Raw genomic sequence first — 21629 nt, forward strand, 5'->3', positions numbered from 1 at the left:
ATTGGTATGATCATGTGGTTTTTGTCTTTGCTTTTGTTTATGTGATGTAATTACATTTACTGATTTGTGAATATTGAACCATCCTTGCATCCCTGGGATGAATCCCACTTGGTCATGGTGTATGATCTTTTTGATATATTGTTGGATGCGATTTGCCAATATTTTGTTGAGGATTTTAGCATCTATGTTCATCAGCGATATTGGCCTGAAGTTTTCTTTCTTTGTTGTATCTCTATCTGGTTTTGGAATTAGGATGATTCTGGCTTCATAAAAAGAATTTGGGAGTTTTCCATCCTTCTGGATTTTTTGGAATAGGCTGTGGAGAATAGGGGTTAGCTCTTCCTTAAATGCTTTGTAGAATTCTCCTGTGGAACCATCTGGTCCAGGGCTTTTGTGTGATGGGAGTTTTTTGATTACTGCTTCAATTTCTTTTGCTGTTATTGGTGTGTTCAGATTTTCTGCTTCTTTTTCACTGAGTTTTGGAAGATTGTATTTTTCTAGAAATGTGTCCATTTCCCCTAGGTTTTCAAATTTCTTGGCATACAGTTCTTCATAGTAATTTCTTACAATCCCTTCTATTTCTGTGGTATCAGTTGTAATCTCTCTTGTTTCATTTCTGATTGTGTTTATTTGTGTCCTCTCTCTTCTTTTCTTGATGAGCCTACTTAAAGGCTTGTCTATTTTGTTTATCTTCTCAAAGAACCAACTCCTGGATTCTTTGATCCTTAGAATTGTGCTTTTAGTTCCTATGTCATTTAATTCTGCTCTAATCTTGGTTATTTCCTTCCTTCTGCTTGCTCTGGGCTGTCTTTGTTGTTGTTCCTTGAGTTATTGCAGGCATAGGGTTAGGTTGTTTGTTTGAAATGTTTCTATCTTCTTTAGGTAGGCCTGTATTGCTATAAACTTCCCTCTCAGGACTGCCTTCACTGTGTCCCATAAGTTTTGGGTTGTTGTGAGTTCATTTTCATTTGTTTCCAGAAACGTTTTGATTTCTTCCCTAATTTCATTCTTGACCCATTCCTTGTTTAATAGCATACCATTCAGTCTCCATGATTTTAGGTGCTTTGGGTTTTTTTCTTTGGGGTTGGTTTCCAATTTCAGTCCTTTGTGGTCAGAGAATATGCTTGGTATGATATCAATTTTCTTGAATTTTTTGAGGCTCATTTTGTGTCCTATCATGTGGTCTATCTTTGAAAATATTCCATGTGCTTTTGAAAAGAATGTGCATTTAGCTTCTTTGGGATGGAGGGCTCTCTCTCTATATATATATCAGTTAAGTCCATTTCATCTAGGGTGTTGTTTAATGCCGCAATATCTTTGTTGATATTTTGTTTGGAAGATCTGTCCATTTTTGACAGCGGGGTGTTAAAATCCCCTACTATAATTGTGTTGCTGTCAATATCTTTCTTGAAGTCCTCTAAGGTTTTCTTGATATATTTGGGTGCCCCTATGTTTGGTGCATATATGTTTATGCTGTTAATGTCTTCTTGGTGGATTCTTCCCTTGAGTATAATGAAGTGACCTTCTGGGTCTCTCTTTATGGCCCTTTTTTTGAAGTCTATTTTGTCCTATATGAGAATTGCTACCCCAGCTTTTTTTTCTTGTCCATTTGCTTGGAAAGTTTGTTTCCAGCCTTTCACTTTTAGTCTGTAATTGTCTCTTTTCTGAGGTGGGTCTCTTGTAGGCAGCATATGTGTGGGTCATACTTTCTTATCCATTGAGCTATTCTGTGTCTTTTGATTGGAGCATTTAATCCATTTACATTTAATGTTATTATTGATAGGTACTTATTCATTGCCATTTTTGTACCTGTGTTCCTCTCTGTCTCCCTCTTATCCTTCCTTCCCTTACAGCAGTCCTTTTAGTATTTCTTGTAGAGCTGGTTTGGTGGAGGCGTATTCTTTTAGACTTCTTTTGTCTTGGAAGCTCTTTATTTGGCCATCTATCTTGATTGAGAGCCTTGCTGGGTAAAGTAGCCTTGGTTGTAGGCCTCTGGTTCTCATTACTTGGAATATTTCTTGCCATTCTCTTCTTGCTTGGAGTGTTTCCATTGAGAAGTCAGTAGCTAACCTTATTGGGGCTCCCTTGTATGTTACTTCTTTTTTCTCCCTTGCTGCCTTTAAGATTCTCTCTTTGTCTTGGAATTTTGCCATTTTGATGATGATGTGTCTTGAAGTGGGCCTCCTTGGGTTCGTCTTGATTGGGACTCTGTGATTCCTGGATTTGTGTGCCTTTTTCTCTCATCAAATTAGGGAAATTTTCTCTCATTACTCTTTCAAATACATTTTCTATCCCTTGTTCTTCTTCTTCTCCTTCTGGTATTCCTATTATTCGGATATTATTACATTTCATATTGTCTTGCATTTCTCGTAATCTCTCTTCATTCTTTCTAAGTTTCTTTTCATTTTCTTGCTCTTTCTGTGAGATGCTTTCTACTTTGTCCTCCAATTCGCTAATCCGATCCTCTGCCTCATCTATCCTACTTTTGAAACTTTCTACTGTGTTCTTCAATTCGGAAATTGTATTCTTCATTTCCTCTTGTCCCTTGCTGATATTTTCTATTTCTTTTTTCATGTTGATGTAGTTTGCAGAGAGATCATTGTAGTTCCCCGTAGTTTCTGATAGCTCATTGTGAACTCTTTGAACTTTGTAATAACCAGTGCTTTGAATTCACTATCTGTTCGTTGATTAGCCTCTATTTCATCTAACATTCTTTCAGAAGTTTCTGCTTTTTCTTTCATTTGGGTATTGTTTCTTTGTCTTCCCATTGTTTGTGAGACTCTTCTTGTTAGTCTCAGCTGCTAAAATTGGTCTGTTCTGACTCCCTGGGTTTATGGTGTGAACTTCTGTGGTATAATACCTGTGAAGTTCAGTGGTGCAGACTCCTTCAGGTATCTTGATGTTCTCCATCTCCAACCTAGTCTCACGCTGGTTGAGTTCCAATGCTGAGTGTCCCAGCTCCTGTAGCCGACTCCTCCAGCACCCAGACCCGATGCTACAGCAGCGGCACAGGGGCCAAGAGTGTCCCAGATCCCGTAGCTGACTCCTCTGGTGCCCAGGTCTGTCACAGGGGCTTGGAGTGTCCAGCTCCCATGGCTGACTCCCCAGTGGCCAGGCCCGTCTCTATGGCGGTGGCACAGGGGCCTCCAGTATTCCAGCTCCTGTAGCTGACTCCTCTGGTGCCCAGGCCCGTAGCTATGGCAGCGGCACAGGGGCCAAGAATGTCCCAGCTCCCGTAGCTGACTCCTCTGGCACCCAGGACTGTCACAGGGGCTTGGAGTGTCCGGCTCCCGTACCTGACTCCCCGGCTCCCAGTCCCGTTGCTCTGGTGGCAGCACAGGGGCCGCATGTGTCCCAGCTCCCATAACTGTCTCTGCCGCTGTCTGGTGTTTCAGTGTCGGTCACAATCTCTGGTCTTTTAATTTCATAAATGCTGGGTAACCGATGGTTTATTGTGCTGTTTCTCTATAGATCTGCCAGGATTTTCACCCACAAGTACAGGAGCTAGAATCCACTCCGTCCTACTCCGTCGCCATCTTCCCAGCATTCTACATACAGCAGTCAGGGAAACAGAACGTTCACATTTGATTTGCAAACCAGGCTTTCCTGAGTCTGCTTGGGCTGGAGCTATACTGCTGAGGTACACAGGCCCTCTCTGATGAGTGTGCACACGATGTGTATGCAGAAGATTCTCCACGTGGATTTACATACGGAGGCACGTACAAATACACATGCACACAGGTCTGTGTACATATTTTAATAGCATTAGCTGCAGCCATAAAATCATAAAACAGTGAAGAGCAATGCATGGAAATTTATGACTGATTTGCAGGCTCAAAGTCTTTAGATCCAAGGGTTTTCTTCTTTCCAGTTCTTTATCGATCAGAGAGCTGGAGTCAGATCACAGACATCTATTATTCAGATGAGGTCGAGATGCAGGGAATTTGGTTAAGATTTGGAGTCCATCCTGCTGAGATTTTCAAGAAGAAAGCTGTGACGTACAATTGGGAGGCATTCACAGGGCTGTTCTGAGTCAGGGGCAGCCCTGACTGTAGGGAGTGGGGCCCCCTGAGGGGAGGAACAACCCTCCACCTCTTAAATCCTCGCCACGGCGGGTGGGAGGGTGCCGCAGGGGCTTCTGTGTTCTCATTGGGCAGTGAGGAGGGGGAACAGACTTCACACACCAGTGTTAGGACAAGTAACAGACGTGAGAGATGAAGTTCAGACAGGGCATAACAGGTCAGTTAGCTGATGTCAAGGAAATTATTTCTAAAAATACATAGTAAGTCTGTAGCACTAACCTGACAAAACAGTGTAGAAAGCAACTGTCCCTCCACTAGAGAAAGCTGTTCTGTGGGGGAAACTGATAAACTGCGTTTCCTTTGCACACACGTGAGTAGGAAGGCAGCGTGGGTGGAGGAAGGGCTGTTCTCTGAGCATGTTTGACGTTGGCTGTTTCTTTGTTAAAATGTTTGATTCATGTCCCAGAAAGTTAGGTTTTGAGTCCTTAAGAGGATTTAGCAGTAAGAATAAATGCAATTAGCACTTCTCCCCCCAAAGTCATCTTAATGTCTAAACAAATATATTGCCTCTTTAGAAAAACATTTCTTTCACGACGAGCTATGTAACGGGAGACAGTTGGAAAGAATAAAAAGTGAAGAGATTCATCCATTGCATCGCTCTCCAAAAATAACCACTGTTAATTTGTTTTGACACGTCTTTTTTCCCCGTGTGTGTGTGTGTGTGTGTGTGTGTGTGTGTGAGAATTTGTTAAAAGCAAATTTCACTTTGGGTAGCTCCTATTTAAATGAAGCACACAAAATGGAAAGAGATTTTAAAATCTCTGTTCTGTGACTGTAATTTTTCATAACTGCAGAAGAAATGAAAATATGTTGAAGGTGAATCAAATGGAATTTATTAAATAGATAGAATCAATCAAATTAACTGGAGTTCCACATGATGGCCAAGTGAAGCAAAGAAAGAATATCAGAGACAAAGAAAAGAAAGAGAAAGAAAGAAAGAAAGAAAGAAAGAAAGAAAGAAAGAAAGAAAGAAAGAAAGAAAGAAAGAAAAGAAAGAGAAAGGAAGGAAGGAAAAGGAAGAAAGAAATGTGAGAGAGTTGAGAGAGAAAAGATAAGTGAGAGAAGATAGGAGGCAGAAACTGAGCAGAGGCCAAGGACAGAATGAAGTGTGTGGGCCGTCGTGTCCAGGCTTCAGTGGCCCTGCCTGGCACCCCTCAAATGCCACCTTTGGCTTCTGTGGTTCAGTGCACACACGCACACACACACACAAGTATAGCAAGAACACCCCTGTGAAGAGGCCAGGGCTCTTCTCGACCTTCCCTCAGTTCTTCATGTGGACAGAGTGGTGTGATACATGATCTCAAGGACTTTTAGAAATTTCGTCAACGATGAAAATGGAGGCCAAGCCTGTTTTCAAATGATGAGACCCTTCACTGTCATCCTCCCTATAAACAAACACATAAAACAAGAGTTAGTATCCTTTTTTCTATGGGTAAATTTTTATGGAGCCTTTTACTTTACAAGAGGAGGTGAAGGGAAAACGAGTCTCCCAAACCAGTGTTTTACACAAGCTGTGTCGAAACAGTTTAAACTTCAGGGATTGATAATGGGTTACATTTCTTAAAAGTTTGGGGGGAAAGTAAACAAGTTCCAACGTAACTCCTTGAATTTTCCAGTCGACACGTCCCTTACAATAGTAAATGGCCACGATTAGTTACATTAGTCTCTTCAAGGCCATTGCTTTACATCGGAAGCATTACCATTTCAATCAATAGCCACTAATTCCACTTCCAAAATGAGATTTGCATTTGGTGGAATTTGGGCTCAGGGCATCCTTTCCACCCATAAGCCCACTCTGGTTCCATCTCCCGTCGCACCTTTTCTCCTGTACTTATGGTCAGGAGTGCTGCATCCCATCCTCTGACAATTCTGCCTCTTCCAACCTCCAGGCATAAAGGCTTGGCACTTTTCTTCTTCTTCTTCGAACTCGTTTGAATGAATACAGGTATCAAAAAACGTCCCGTCCTGTAGTGCTCCTGTGTGCCAGCAGGGGGCAGCACCCCCCTTTGCGGGGAAGTTAGTTTGTATCCTCCACCCCCCCCCCCCGCCCTTTTAAGAACAGATTTTGGTGGCCCCTCATTCAGAGTCTCTTGAAACTCGGTTTCTCTGGGCTTATCTTCATTAAGCTTCACATTTTCACCCGCTCAGACACTGATACTTTCAAAAAGGTGGTGATAGACTGTTACCAGATGGCCCTCGTTGGCTGTCTTGGCCACATTTTCCATGTTTCCTCATGACTTACGTTCTGTGAGAAATGAATGTGAACCGTGGTCCTGTAGAAACCTGACCTCGTCCTTCTTGGGGAGCTGCTCACTGCACAGGGAGCACCTGCCCACCCCCCCCACCCCTCCCCCAGTCCAGGCCCCCTGTGGGAGGACTGCCACCATCTTCCCCCGCTGCCTCTGCCCTGCTCCACTTTGTTTTCTATTGCTGGTGCAGCTGGCGCATTGCCATGAGCTTAGTGACTCAAAACAGCACACAATTGTTATTTTACAGTCTGGGGGTTAGAAGTCTGAAACGGGTCTCACTGAGTTCCGATCAAGGGGTCAGCAGGCCTGCTCCCGACTGGAGCCTCTAGGGGGCGCCCTTCCCCCTGTCCACTGCAGGATCCTGTCTCCCTCTGGCTGGTGGCCCCTGCCTCCATTGGCAAAGCCAGCACCGGGTTTTCACACAACCCGTCACTCTGACACCGACTGCCCCACCTCCCCCCTTCATTTATAAGGACCCCTGTGTTGCCCTGGCGGGTGGGGCTCAGTGGAATGAGTGCCAGCCTGCAAACGAATTGGCCGCCAGTTCGATCGCCAGTCAGGGCACATGCCTGGGTTGCAGGCCAGGTCCCCAGTAGGGGGCGCATGAGAGGCAACCACACATTGATGTTTCTCTCCCTTTCTTTCTCCCTCCTTTACCCTCGCTCTAAAAATAAATAAATAAAAATGTTAAAAAAAAAACAAACAAAAGAACCCTGGTGTTCCCACTGGGTCCATCCCAACAATCCAGAATGACCTCTCGCCTCAAGATCCTTCATTAAACCATAGCTGCAAAATCCCTTTCACCAAGTAAGGCACATATTCCTGCCATAAACATAAAATGGTATTCTGTGATTACTCTAAAGAGGAATACGCTTATAAAATCAAGTATCCCCCTCCCCGTGTTACAGAAGCAGAACTTAGAAGGCAGTGCGGCCCACCCAAGAATCATGAGGCTTTCAGGAGGACCCCCTAGGGCCTAATTTTCCCACCGAAGGGGGCCTTTCTTCCATGTCGAAAGGCTTCTCAAATCTATGTTAGCACTTGGGGTCTTCTCTATAATCTCACATACGTTCACTTGTTTTTATTCTTAATTTCCTCCGCATTTGATTCCTTCCCTCTTTGCTTTTCCAAGAATCCAGTGACTGTATCCTGGGATATGGGGGGATTGGGAAGCCAGAGTGTGAAAACTCAAGTTCATTTTCTCATGAACTCAGACACTCAGCAGTCACAGAGGAGGTGGACTATGCGTTCAGAATGTTAATAAAGCCCACACGGTATTTCAGGTCAAGGATTCCGAAGTGATGGCCATTCTGTAGGAACAAGCTGTGGCCTTATAGCTTCCTCTTCTTATAGCCAGGGCTCTGAAAAATTCTAATTCCTGGAACTATTCATTTCTTTCCCTACTCATTTGTCATGTTCAGTGTTTCCTTCCCATGCCTGGGTCTCTACGTAAACTCCTGGAAAAACATATATGCTTTGTGGAAAATAAAACACAAGGACAAACCCTCCCTTGGTATATTCTGTCCCCTGGTGTTGCTCCCATGCCCACCAGAGATGCCGTCAAAGGGATGGACAAGGGGAGCTGCGGGGCCCCGGCAGTTCTGTATCAGAGTGGCTGCGACAGAGCAGAGGGGGACTGAGTGGGGCCCACAGGGGCATCGCTTTGACATGGTTGTATTTTCTAGGTCAAAGGAGCAAAGAACACATGCCGACCAGGGCATTCTAAATGACAAGTGGTGCGTCGTGTGCACATGTGTTCGGCAGATAGAAAAACAAAAACAGATAGAGGCGGGTATAGAGAGAGAGAAAAAATACAAACCTACTCTCAAAGCCCGTGAAACGCATTCCAAGTGGAGAAGATAATGCAAAAGTAGTACCCAGACATCTTGGCGGAAGTGAAACATGTCAGGTGTGTCTAGAGCACGTGCAAGGCTGGCAGGGGACTCGGGTGGTGGATGGGCAGACGCCGGTGGTAAAGACTGGGGCATCTTAAACTTCAGTCCTTGAACTTGATCGTACAAGGCCTTATTCTAACGGGGCTGCACTTCTTAACACTAGGGGAGATTATGTTAGTGAATTCTGCATGGGGTGGAGGGGAAAGGAGATTCTCAACGACCAAGTTGCTTCACTAAACATATCGTAAATGACGTCAATTTCAATCTCTTTAATAGTCTAATACATGCCTCCTTTCCCTAAATAATTTTGCCACAGAAACCTGTTTTGGGGGGAGCTGGGGATTGTGGGGGCTCAAGGGACATGCTGCGGCAAAGGTGGAAAAGCATTTGAGAGGAGCCAGGTCCTTGACGTGGTTTGCATCCTGTTCACAGTGTGACTTTAGGCCAATGATTTCATTTCTTCAGGCTGCCTTTTTTCTCCTGCAAACTAAGGAGGTGGAGAAAATTGGTCTCTGTGATCCCTTCTAGCCCCAGTGTTCTAGTCATCTGTGCAAAATGTCCTATAATCAGCCTGTCTGGGATACAGATATCAAGCTTGGGGTAACATTTCACTCATGAGAATTCAGTCGGTAACAAGTGGCATATTTAAGAAAAAATGTATAATCAACTTGAATACTCTCATAATGGCTTAGCGCACATTGCTTGAAGGAATGATTTTTAACAAGGTCATGATTTTAACGGCCAATGTTCATTTCTGCCTCAGCCGTAAGGAAGAACTAGAATGTGGCGTATATAGGCCAGTACATTGTAAGTTGTATTTTAGGATGTGCTCACCAAATCAATTAGACTTTTAAATGAAAGTGAAAAACCTCTTTGAGTTCAGGCAGAGTAGATAAAACTAGCGTAACTGGTGAAGAGGGGAGAATCATATGCTTATATTAATGGGTTTTTTTTTAAACTTCTGCTTCACATGTACTTGTATCTATTCCCTTAAAATGTAGATCATACTTTAAGTTTTTCCTGTCGTTGGGACTCCATCAGCTCTTGACCCAGTAGAACACTCTACCCTTCTGAGTTCCATGAATTACTCAGGATAGGTCTTCGTTTTCACTTTTTGTAGCTGGGGAAGCCAAGGTTCAGACGTTTTAGACATTATACCACAGGTTCTAAAAAGTCCAAAGAAACGCCGTTGAAGTCTCCTTGGTCTAGTATCCGTTGGTAGAGAGTACCCATTCTCTAAACAGAAGCACGTACAGTCGCATTTCTCGCAAAGAAACGTATACAGGTCCCCCGAAGGATGCAAGCTCTCAGCGAGTCTAAAATGCATCCTACACATCTTGTCGAAGACCATAGTCAGTGCACAGACAGCCTTGGGGGCCACGTCGCACAGCAGGAGTCGGTGTGACAGCCCGAGTTTTCTTACTCTTTGGTGTCGGGAGAGACCAGGTTCACACGTGACCGAGGGCCAGGTGTTCCTCACTAACTAGCTAGCCCCCCACCCCCATGAAGCCCTTTTCCTGACGGGAAACGCCTTTTGTTACGGTTTGGGTTCTCCCAAAAGCAGGTTCCGAAACTGAAACTGGGCTGGAAGCAGCTCACACGGGAGGCTGGCTACCCAGGGAGGCTCCAGTGGGGGAGCAGAGGGCATGAGACAAGGTTGGGAGAAAGTCAGGAAAGGCATGTCGATACGTGAGTGACAAGCGACTGCCTTGTTTGGCCGGAGCTCGGTCCCCCTGGAGAGCCTTTGAGAAACCTTTTGGTCCCTGGGGGTGCTGGGGCGTCTGCTCACTGACTCTGCCCCCCACTAGCTCAGGCTGGGCTGTGAGAATATTCGCTCTTGCACACTCCCTTGTTGCACTTTCTGCCTGAGCAGGGGCGCTTTGAGCCCAAAAGGTCTTTGGAGACAGGCGGGTGCTTGAGGTAGGAAGCTGGCTTGGACTTGAAGTAGCCTCACGAGCAGCTGAACTCAGAGGTATGTAGAAAGGATAAGGAGCAAAAGAGCTAGTTTCCCTGTTTACAGGCCTCGCAGACATAAGGCAGACGGTTCGTCAGGACGGGCTGGGTTGCAGTGACCCGACCTTTGCAAAGGCCACTTCGGCTGTGTGAGGGGCAGGTGTGCATCCTGGCACAGCAGAGTGGACAGGGGCTGGGGAGAGTCTGGGGCACCGGAGGCTCTCGTTCCGTCTGTCATCCTGCTGTCCTCGAGTGCCTTCGCTCTCCTTCACACTCATGTATTTACTCTCATACTCACATTCACACACACACAGATTCACTCACATGTTCAGACACATTCACTCATACATGCATATTCAGTGTCACACACACTCACACATGTTCACTCACACATAGCTATTCTCTCACACCCGCTCACAGATAGACCAGCCTTTTCTATTTCTTGCCCCTCTATCATATTACTGGTCCAATCAAGGAAGACCGACTTGTGTCTTTTACTAACAATTCTGTATTCCCAGTGCAGGGACCCAAAGGACCCGTGTGAACAGGAGTAGCCAGATTATACAAACCCCGCAGGAATGGCCGGGGAGAGCTGGAGAATTAACTTCTGCGCAAATCCCTACAATACCAACCAGAGCAGACCAATAGCCCACCAAACAACCACGTAGGGGGCGGGCAGGGTTATCTCCTGTGCTTTTCAAATAACACTCACTGGACGAGCCCCCAAACAGCCCGTGTAACACAGTTGCCATCTGGGAGCTGCTAGGTAGGTAGACAAGAGGGCAGAGCCGGGTCCCAGCTCCGAAGCTGCTTTGCAGGACAGGAAGCGAAGCACCGTGTCAGAACGTCATGCTGATCTTAACATGGAAAAGAACCGTGTCTGCTTCAGAGTCAAACGGTGCAGGAAAGTGTGGGTAGAGCAGCCCCTCCCGCATTATGCTGTTGAGATTTGATGGTCTCTGCGGTTAATGGCATCGTGTTATGAAACGTGGCCCTGGAGAACCTGGATTGTTTTTATCCACGTGGTTCTCAGCGACAAGGTGAGCTTTTCCTCTCCCAGTGCAAGTAAAAGTGAGCGAATCTCTTTGACTAATGTTTCCCTAGGTTCTGGTGATCCATTTTGGCTTTGCAAAGTGAACCCAGCATCTTAACACGGGGTCCCCCCACCCCGCCTCCCTTCCTCTCATTGTTCCTTCATTTATGCATCCACATTACCATATTCCAGGCGCCACACCACACACGCTGAGTCAACAGTTGACAGCAGACACAAGGTCTCTTCCTTTTAGGATAGGATCACGAGGCTACAACATAACATTGTGGCCTTTTCAGAAAACCAGTTCTAGCCCCTGAGCCCAGTAAGACTGTTTACGAAGTCCAGCTGCTCCAGTGATGTTACCAGCTTCTTCCAAAACAAAGGCCAGGGAGTCAAGGCTTAATAAGAACAGAAGCAAAGTATCATTTGTATAGTTTTCATGTGTCAGGGCTGCAAGTTTCTGTAAAATAAAAACCTGATGCCTAGGCAATTTTATTATTACCGATTGCAAGGAGGACACGATTTTAGCTGCTTTTTACAGAGCATGAAATGGTGTGCACTGGATAAAAAGTTTCTTTTTTTTTTTTCCTGACTATTTCTATAATGCTCCATTATGTTGCTGAACACAGAAAAGTTGTTTCATTGGCTAGGAAGTTGTAGGCCTCACGCGGTGGTGCCGAGGTCCCTGTTGGGTGAGAGTTTAGCTGTCTCCCCTCCAATCATCGTTAACCCACTTACCCAAGCCGGGTCCACAGTGGTGTCCAGAACAGCCAGTGTATCCCTCCTGGTAATGAGGATGCTGGGAGTGACAACAGTAGAATGTCGCTTTGGCAGTGAGCACCCGAATTCCTAAAGCCACTTCTCACAAACTACCTCATTTGCTCCTCCTAAGAACTCCGGGAGACAAAAAGCCATCGCTCTTATCTTACTGATGAGGACACTTTGGACAACAGAGGTTACGAGGTGTGTCCATCTCCACGTAGGCAACCAGGACAAGGCCACAGCTAGAGTCCAGTTTGTTTAGGGCTTTGGCTTATTCTTATCTTTAAAAAAAATGAATGAAAAGTCACCATAGAGATTTTCATTCCCGTCGTAAGTTCCAGATAATCATGCTGTGTCATCTCTGTGCTTAAAATTCCGAAATGTCACCAAAAGCTGTGAAAAAAATTCATGACCTGATTATTTTTACATCAGCGCCCTCCTTTCTTTTTAAAAAAAATTTTATTGGATTTATTGGGGGTGAGATTGGTTAATAAAATTATATAGGTGAAAAAGGTGAGAGGATTAAGCAGAGAAAAAAAACCTCATAGACAGAGACAACAGTGTGGTGATGACCAGAGGGAAAGGGGGTGATAAATAGTGCACTCCTTTTTTTAAAGATTTTATTTTTTTACTTTTAGACAGAGGACTCCTTTTTCTCTCTTTTTGAGATTTTATTTATTTACTTTTAGACAGAGGGGAAAGGAAACAGAAAGATAGGGAAACATCAATGTGTGGTTGCCTCTCACACGCCCCCTACTGGGGACCTGGTCCACAGCCCAGGCATGTGCCCTGACTGAGAATCGAACTAGCGACCCTTAGGTTTGCAGGCCAGCACTCAGTCCACTGAGCCACACCAGCCAGGGCAGTGCCATCCTCTCTAAGGGTTTAAGGGAAGAGCTGAAGCCTTCGGAGCAAATTCTTCCCAGAACTGACTTCTATAAACTCAGTGAAAATGAGGAAGAGGGATGAGCTGAAGGAGCAAAGGCTTACTGTACACATTTTTACTGGTGCAGAAAGGAGATAAACGTATAATGTTTGTAAAACTGAATTCAGTCTTTTCAAGTCCGCTAACGAGTCCAAAAGGAGATAACAAAAAAGGATGTACCATTTATAAGCTTCGTGCTTAAAGGAATAAGTTTCCACTAGTATTTTTTAAAACCACATGCCCCGAGTGACACCAGGTAGATGAGGCAGAACTGAATGGGTCAGTAGTTCTAGTCACAGTCACAGTCGGACTGGCTCCAGTTGGACTGGTAGTGATCGTTAGCCGGCACTGTGCACACAGTTATGCAATAAGGACATTAGTACTAGTGTAACTAATATTCTAGTTACTATGTGATGGGCATATTACATGGTACATTATATGTTATGTATAGTAGATGTTATAGTATAACTATATAGTTAGAACTAGCATTATACCCTTTCTCTTTTACCATCATTTATAAGCAAAGGACTGGAGGCTGAGAGAACAGCCCAGGGAACCCGTTAGCCAGCTATTTGGTGGTTTAAGAGACAAGCATTGCCCTTAACTTTGCAGCTTTTAGAACTGCATAGTTTTCATCAACAGGGAGTGCAGCCTGAATTTTAGGCACCCGTCCTTAACTCAGGTGATTTTGACTTGCGAGGGACATTTGGCAACATCTGGAGACATGTATGATTGTCCCATTGTCTCATGGGCGGGGCCCGCGATGCTGCTGGACGTCTGAGCAGGCACAGGGAGGCCCACGGCACAGAATGATCCAGCCCCAAATGTCAGCACTGCTGAGGGTGGGGATCGCTGGAGGAGACATACAGGACCGAATAATCACAGAAAGTTTTTTTTTACATTGTTGGCATGGTACTGTTTAGAATTATATTTTTTAAGACGGTGCAACGCCATCTCATCTGGCCCACGCCTCCTTAAGGCCCAGGGCACCCTGTCGGAGAACAGAGACAGGGCCTGCTCCTACCCCGGAGCCTGAAGGTGTGCTCAGGCTGAGGGTGGTCTTATTTGACTGGCACCCCTGGCAGTTCCCCAGAAAAGGGCTCCCCAGCCCTGAGCCTTTTGTAGATGGGCAGCACCGGCGGATTTCATGAAAATTAAACCATTATTCTCCAGACGAGCCTTTTAAAGTTTAAAGTGCAGACATGCTGTATCCAGGAGGAGAAAGATGAGGAAGGAGAATAATCCCCACGGGTGGGGATGGTATATATACCCTGACAGTCCCAGCCACAGTGACGAGAGTCTCGCCCCGTTGCCCTGTTGTCCCTGAAATCTAAGGGCCTCCTTGGGATGCCTTCTGCTGCTTTTCTCTTCCCGGAAGTGCAGTTTCCAAGATTCCAGGCATGTGACGAGGAATACGGATATCCCGTCAGCCACATACGCTCGAGTGGTACAGGCAAGTCAGGGGCAGAAGTCTCAGCGGGCCCAGCAAGCCGGGTCCCCTCTATGCCCCCCAGACCCATCCTACCTCTGCCCCAACCACTGGCACTCGGCAAACACCCAGGGGCTGGTTCAGTGCTGAGCTACAGCTCGGTGACCAGCGGACGCCAGCAGGTGGCTGGCATCTGTGCGAATATCAGCTAGTTGGAAGGAGGATGAAAAGTACAGCAGAAAAATGTGTCCAGCTGCAAATAGAATCAGACATGAGCTTCACCACGGGTCTTCGTTTTCTCTCCTGCGAAATGAGGAGGTGGACAGAGCAGTTGGGGGAGACTCGGACATGCTCCTGTGATTATATTCTGCCATTTCAAATGAGAAGAAGAAATCAAAAGTCCCTCAAAACCAAGAGAACTGCCGTGAAATTACCATTCTGTTTCTTTGGTGTTCTTGCGTGTGGTTCAAGGGTTCGTACGTCCCCCAAAGTTCTAAGCTAATGCGTCGTAATGGAGCTAATGATGTTGAAATATTGTAATGCCTTTTGTTCCTTTGCATCTCTGTGTCCGCCTTCCTCCCCGGCTGGCCCACAGCATCCTTCTGTGGGTGGGTGTGGGGGGAGGGGAGGACTGAGAGGGTCACAGTGACACAAACAGTAAGAGTCTTTTAATAATCGTCACCGTCTGTCCGCAAAAGCAGGCTTCCTCGGTCTCTGGCAACATAGTGTACAAGGCGTAAGGCTGGCCTTGCCAAAAAAACCATGTTTCTCTCAATTCCTCTTCCTTCCCATTTACTCTATCAAAGGACAGGCCGAGAAGCCTTTGATCATAGCAGTTCAAAGAAGGGAAAGTCCAGGCAGACAGGAGGAGAGGATCCGCTTGGGCTGGTCTCAGCTGGGGCGGGGGAGGCAGCTGCTGAAACTCTGAGCACTAGTATGATCCAGTCAGGCAGGAAGTGGGCTTGTGAAGGTGACTTTTTTCATGGATTATTTTTTATTGTATTTTTTCCGTTACCATTGGTCCACTTTATAGCTTCTTCCACCTCCCCACATGCCCCACCCCTGTTGTTCATGTCCCTGAGCTCTTTTTCTTTTTTGCTTGACCTCCCCACGGTAGCCGTCAGCCTAATGCCCATCTATGAGTCTGTCTCTATTTTGCTTGTTAGTTCAGTTTGTTCATCAGATTCCACAGATGAGTGAAATCGTATGGTGTTTGTCTTCCTCTGACTGGCTTATTTCACTCGGCATAATGTTCTCCAGATCCATCCACGCTGTTGCAGAGGGTAAAGTTTCTTCTTCTATTTTTATGGCTGAGTAATATTTCATTGTGTCAATGACTCCTAGTTTTATCCACTCATCCACTGATGGACACTTGGTCTGCTTCTATATCTTGGCGATTGTAAATAACACTGCAGTGAATGTAGGAGTGCTTATGTTCTTCTGAATTCGTATTATGGAGGTACCTCAAAAAACAGATCTGCCTTTTGACCCAGAGAGCCTACTTCTGGGAATTTACCTGAAGATCAAGTGAGATTTTTTTTCTATTTTTTAATTGTTGTTCAGTTACAGTTGTCCCCATCCCCACCCCCACCTTCCACTTTTAATCCTCCGTGAAAAACTGAACGTTTTCACAGAAACTTTTGCACCTCTCCCAGGGTGTTTTCAGTTTGCCGGAGTCCAGAGATTCTAGTTTATGGTCTTGCCTTGCCTCAGGGGTTCATGTCCGATGTGTGACTGGTGGACAGGAAAGACTATTTTGAACATCTATTCCTTTTCCTCATGGTGCCTGACAGTGCATGGAGCCCACGCAAAAGGCTAACCAAAGATTTCTGGAATACATTTTCGTGTTTCTTTCATCATTTCTTCTGGTCTCCATTTCAAGACTTTCATTCGCAGACCATTGGAAATCTCCCAGGAAAGGGAGTGAGTGATTCCTTTTCCACCCTCATTTTCCAGACACAGGCACCTAGACCTCACAACAGGCAACTCCTCAGAAGGATGACAGTCAGATTTAAGACAAAAGAGAGAAAATCAAAATTAGGGGAATCTGAATGGTTTAAGAAAGGTGAACAAAGAAAGTGTGGTTCCTGACCAGTAAAAATGTTCCTCACTGCAGTAAAGATGCAAAGGCTGCATCTTTTTCAGACCATTTACAGTTACAGTGATAGTAGCCACGTGAGTCAGTAAAAGAGAAACTGCCTCCCTACGTTTGAAATTTTTGTAGGAAAACCTATATTTTGACATTTTCAAAGGAAAAGAGGGTGAAGAAATCACTGATCCTCAGCTGGAAGGCCTGATACTGTCTTTATGCCAGCTCCTGCCTGGCCGTTGTAACTCATCTCCTACGTGGTTCCATCAGCTGAAGGCTTTACAGTTAACAGAGGGAATGTTCTTCTCCTTCTCTAAATGTTCTCTGTGTACATCACACCTGTCTTCCTTTTCAGTTGGTGAATTGATAGCAGACTATAACAAAGAGGATCGTTCATGGATTTATTTTCACTCTTCTGGGTGGTGAGCTTCCCAAACTCCCTCCACCCTTCAACAATCTACCTGAGATTGGGTCCCAAAAAGCCCCTGACAGTTAGCACTTGGGTCTATGCCTCAGCAGCATGCTTTTGCTTTGGGGGTAGCTGGGAAGCCGTGGCCTCTAACGAACCCCCTTCATCTTTCTGCCCCGCTGCCTGAAATTCACTGCTGGTGAACCAGAGTAATTTGCTTTCCAAATACATGACAAAGCTGCCAATCACCAGCTGCCCACAGCTGCAGCCTTCTGAATTATCCAAATAGTTCCCACAGAGGAATGTCCAAGCTTCATGCAAAATTTGATGTGGATTTGTTGCTCTACACGTTCATTTTGAATGCAACAGCCACACAGTACACATGTTCCTTCAGTGGCATTTACTGCCCCCACTGACTAGTACAGTGAAGTTGTCAGTGTTCACACATGTGCATTCCAGTCCACTCTCCTTGGCTGCCAGGAGACATTGATGTTGTGCAAACTATTCTCCTTATATGAACAATGGCTGGACTTTTTCCAGGCAGACTGTATGTGTATATGTGTGTTTGTATACACACACACACACACACACACACACACACACACACACACACCAAAAAAGTAAGCTAAGTTCCCATTCATTTTTAGTACACTACATATCTTTTTTGTTTCCATAGTAATGGTCCTGGGGAAGCTAATAACTAACATTATAATAGGTAGTAATTATTGTGTACTATTCTGGCCCCAGAGTTCAGGGTTAAACATACCACTGCCCACTCCCTAGCACCCTGCTGAGAAGTCACAGGGATGATCTCAAAATATTACTAGATGAGCAAACAAACTGAGATTCTGGGATGCTGACCTGAGATTCTGGGATGCTGACCTATGGTGTGTTTTTCTCCTGTCATTATAAATCCTTACATTTGGACAGACCGGGAAGTAAATCAAATGCCAGAAAAGCCTGACTCTCCCCCTCCCCACTGTAGCTGTCAGCCTGTCCATCTGTGAGTCTCTGTTTTGCTTGTTAGTTCACTCTGTTCATCAGATTCCACAGATGAGTGAAATCGTACGGTGTTTGTCTTTCTCTGAGAAATCTGAAGGTCAAGCAGTGGTTTAAGAGTTGCTTTCTTTATGACTCTCATAGCACTTTAGTGCTAGGACAATATCAACTTCCAGCTGAAATCAAGTACAGATTGAGGTCAAGTCAAAGCCTGTCCTTCCTTCCTTCCTTTCTTCCTTCCTTCCTTCCTTCCTATTTTCCTTCCTTAGTTTTGACCATGTTTTAGGGAATAACCATAAACCGTGGAATTACAGAGTCTGGGAGCTGAAAGTGGTCCTAGGTGTTGTCTGTTCCTTTCTTCTTATTATAGAAAAGAGGATTCTGGTTGCTACTGAGAGGGTTCTGTTTAAAAACCATGCCGAGACCTTACACCTGGTCTCCCCAACTCCACTGTTGGCGCTCTCATGTCCAGTGTTCATATTCTAGCCAGAGGGAGCTTTTAATCCAATTTGGTCATCTTCTCTTGCTCCTGAAACTCCTCCTGTTACCTCCCAGTACTCCCCCTGACTCTCAGGCTGAGTCAAAGTCTTGAAGTTAAAGCAACAGTTCTTTGCAGACGGGTCCCTGATTGATTCAAGTCTCAATCCCTCCCATTGGCCGGTCTTGAACTATGGACTCCAGTCACTCTGAATGCCCAGCAACACCCCCCTCCCAGCAGGCATCACACTCTGGCCTCTGAGCCTTCGCACACGCTGTTCCTTTGCTTATATAGTCCTTTCCCTGCCTTTGCTGGTTGTCTCCACTTTACCCTTCAGAAACCAAAAATACCTCCCAAAGGAAGATGACACTAACCGAAGAGGTCAGATTTGCTTTATTTCCTTTTTCTAACATCGCCCAGTCTACCGGTACCGCTTCCCAACTCATAACATATGAAGAGTGATTTCATTTCTGTGTGGACAAGAAGTACAGTTAGAACTTTCACAATAGCAGCAAGGCATCCTATGCAATCATTCAATAAGGACTCAGGGTTGATTTTTTTTTAAAAAAGGGGGAACCAACAAGTCAATGAAACCGAGTTTTCTGGGATCATTTGGTGAGAGTATCATGTTGTGAGAGCATCGTACAGTGATTGATGTCAGTAATTATGAAACCTGAGTCAGCAAGAAATAGCAATTATATTTAATGCAGTGTTTAAGGGAGCAGAAAACTTAATGTGCAATGACTTTTAGAATGATTTTCACTGAAAATGTTTAAAATGAAATGAGCTTTAGTGCTTCAGGGAAGGAAAATAGTTCATCCATTCCTTTGTGCTGGGGTTTGAGAGACATGGAGGTCATGTATAACAGATAGGAGACCCACATACTGGTCTGTAATTGACAGTAAATGAATGAGTGACTTGCGACATATTCACCTCTCAGAGCTGGGATAATAGAGTGGCAAAGATCAGAGGTCATGGGTTCAAATTCAGTCCTGGCTTCTGCGTTCACAGGCCTATTTTGATCTCTCGGAGCCTCATTTTCCTTATTAGTGAAATGAAAAGAAAGAATAACACATGCCTCATAGAATGACTATGAAAATCAGATGGCACATTGCATGCCAGATGCTCAGCAAAGAACATGACGCATAATAAGAGCTCAAGTAGCTGCTGCTGCTGTTATCATTATTATAATTATTTACAGTGAGGGAGCTAGACTAGATGCTGCCAAGGTCTTCCCAAGCTCTGAAATCCTATAGTTCTATGAACAGTGTATTTGCAAATGATGTCAGGTCAATGAGGTTTCACTGTATGTACATTGGGCAAGAAATCAATATGGCCAGTTTTCAATTGTGCACAGGAAGCTATGCTGAGCAGAGCATGAATTATTCACCGCTTTGGTTACACTCGATATATTTCTATTTGATCTTAGACTGCATAGAACTTTTTAAAAGAACATTTTTATCTTTCTCGTATTATGCTTAATGATGAAAATGAGTGTGGCCTTTCGGTGTTTGCCAAGGGGAAAGAAATGGAACAATGCTAGGTGCTATATGTGTGGTCTCCCGCCTAATCACTGGCTCTTTAGATGAAATCATCCAGCAACTGATGGGGTAATGGACAAATAAAGCAGGTTAATCCAGTTTCCGCCCCAGGAATGGACATGCCTGTCACTGAGCGCCAGCATTACGCCATCTCCTCGCAGAGCTTTCCAGAACTTCACGTAAATTGGATCTGCATGTGTCTTGAAATCCTACGAGTGAAGAATGGCCACCGAGGGATTTTCCGACAGATATCTTGATTTGGAAACTGGCCTTACCAAGAAGTGACATCTAATTAGAATTCCCGTCACAGTGGCTACAGCCCTGCACTGGAATAGTCTAATTATCTAAACTCTCATTCGTCATTTGAAAGTGTTTCCCCACCTGACACACGTGTCACTGAAAGTAACTCGATACCCTTTTATGTTTCTCCCTTTTTTAATGAAGAATTTGTTCAGTGGGACATTTGCTCTCCTCAAAAGTCAGAAGCACCCCAAAAAGCGGGTGGGGCAGCAGGACGTGGTGCTGGCCGGCAGAAGACACGGGACCTGTGAAGGCAGAACACCTGTGAGAGTCCAGGTGTCCACTTACTGACCAGCTGTGTGACTGCTAAATGACAAAACCTTTCTGAGCCTCTGTTTTGGTTTGGTTTGGTTTCATCTGTGAACTGGAGACAATCAGAGGGAGTTCATCCCGAAGTTGTAAGAGTAAAGCTTCTGAGCCCCTCCCCTGGGTAGGGTGTGTCCATGGGTCACATGTTCACATCAAATGTACAGAGGTAAGATGTCTTACCTACAGTAGGCCAACACTGTCACCTCTCCTCACCGTGACTTTCCCCAGCACACGTTGGGATGGTCCGGAATAGCCTGAGAGTTTGCGGGGTCCGGGTGAGGGAAGTCGAATCAGGGACACAGAAAGTTTGAGTGTGGTGGTTCTGTGTGGTCTGCGATCATGTCCATACACTTGTAAGTTACCACTGGTGTCCCGATCCGGGAATGACCTCCCACCGCCCATTCTTGTGCCAACATTTTCGTTTGATTTAATATTCTTTCTTACACCGAGCCTCCAAAATGTATCAGCATCAGGCCCCTGAACACCTGCACCCGCCTCTGAGGGCACCGCTGTTGCAAAGGTGACCGTGGCGGGTTTCTCAAGGCGTTATTGACAGTGAGAGTACAGTTGGTGAGGACGGTCCCCTGGGCTGGATCGTTCACAGGACTAGAGGGTAGCATGCGCATGTTCTTGTTTTGCTTTGTTTTGTCTTGTCTCTCTCATCAGCCAGGATAGAGGAGATCAGTGTAGGTTAACACACAGAGAAGATGGAGCCAAGGGAAAAAAAAGAGAGAAGGAAAATCAAGTAAATAATTACCTCACGTTATCCAGGGACTGGCGTGGAGGGTCCTTCTCTCCTCCTCCTGGCAAACTTTTCGTCATCCTTTAAATTCAGCAGAAAGTGAATTCACAAGTGAAGCCTTTCCAGACTGTCCTAACCCACCTAAACCAATCCCTTATCTAAAGTCTCCCGGCTCTTTGAGCCATGGCTCGGTGGCTGAGTTGGTTGGAGCATTGTCCTATACACCAAAAGGTTGTAGGTTCAATCCCCAGTCAGGGCAGATACCTAGGTCCTGGGCTTGATCCCCACTTGGGGTTCGTATAGGAGGCAACCAGTTGAAGTTTCTCCCTCACATTGATCTTTCTCTCCCTTTCTCTCTCTCTGTAAAAATCAATAAAAATTAAAAAAAATAAAGTCTCCCAATGCTTTGTTTATTATCTCTTTTGCAATACTTA

At 45.2% G+C, this 21629-nt stretch overlaps 1 protein-coding gene and 1 pseudogene across 1 annotated transcript in view; one reads left to right on the forward strand and one right to left on the reverse strand.

Annotated features, from left to right (window-relative positions):
- Positions 1-21629, forward strand: part of CNTNAP2 (contactin associated protein 2) — a 1645556-nt gene that overhangs the window by 1054129 nt on the left and 569798 nt on the right. The window lies entirely within an intron of this gene.
- On the reverse strand, positions 5787-6469 carry LOC128628381 (peptidyl-prolyl cis-trans isomerase FKBP3-like; annotated as a pseudogene).

The sequence above is a fragment of the Artibeus jamaicensis genome, unplaced genomic scaffold (genome assembly GCF_021234435.1).
Source record: "Artibeus jamaicensis isolate MK-2021 breed Jamaican fruit bat unplaced genomic scaffold, CSHL_Jam_final contig_718, whole genome shotgun sequence".
Taxonomy (NCBI): domain Eukaryota; kingdom Metazoa; phylum Chordata; class Mammalia; order Chiroptera; family Phyllostomidae; genus Artibeus; species Artibeus jamaicensis.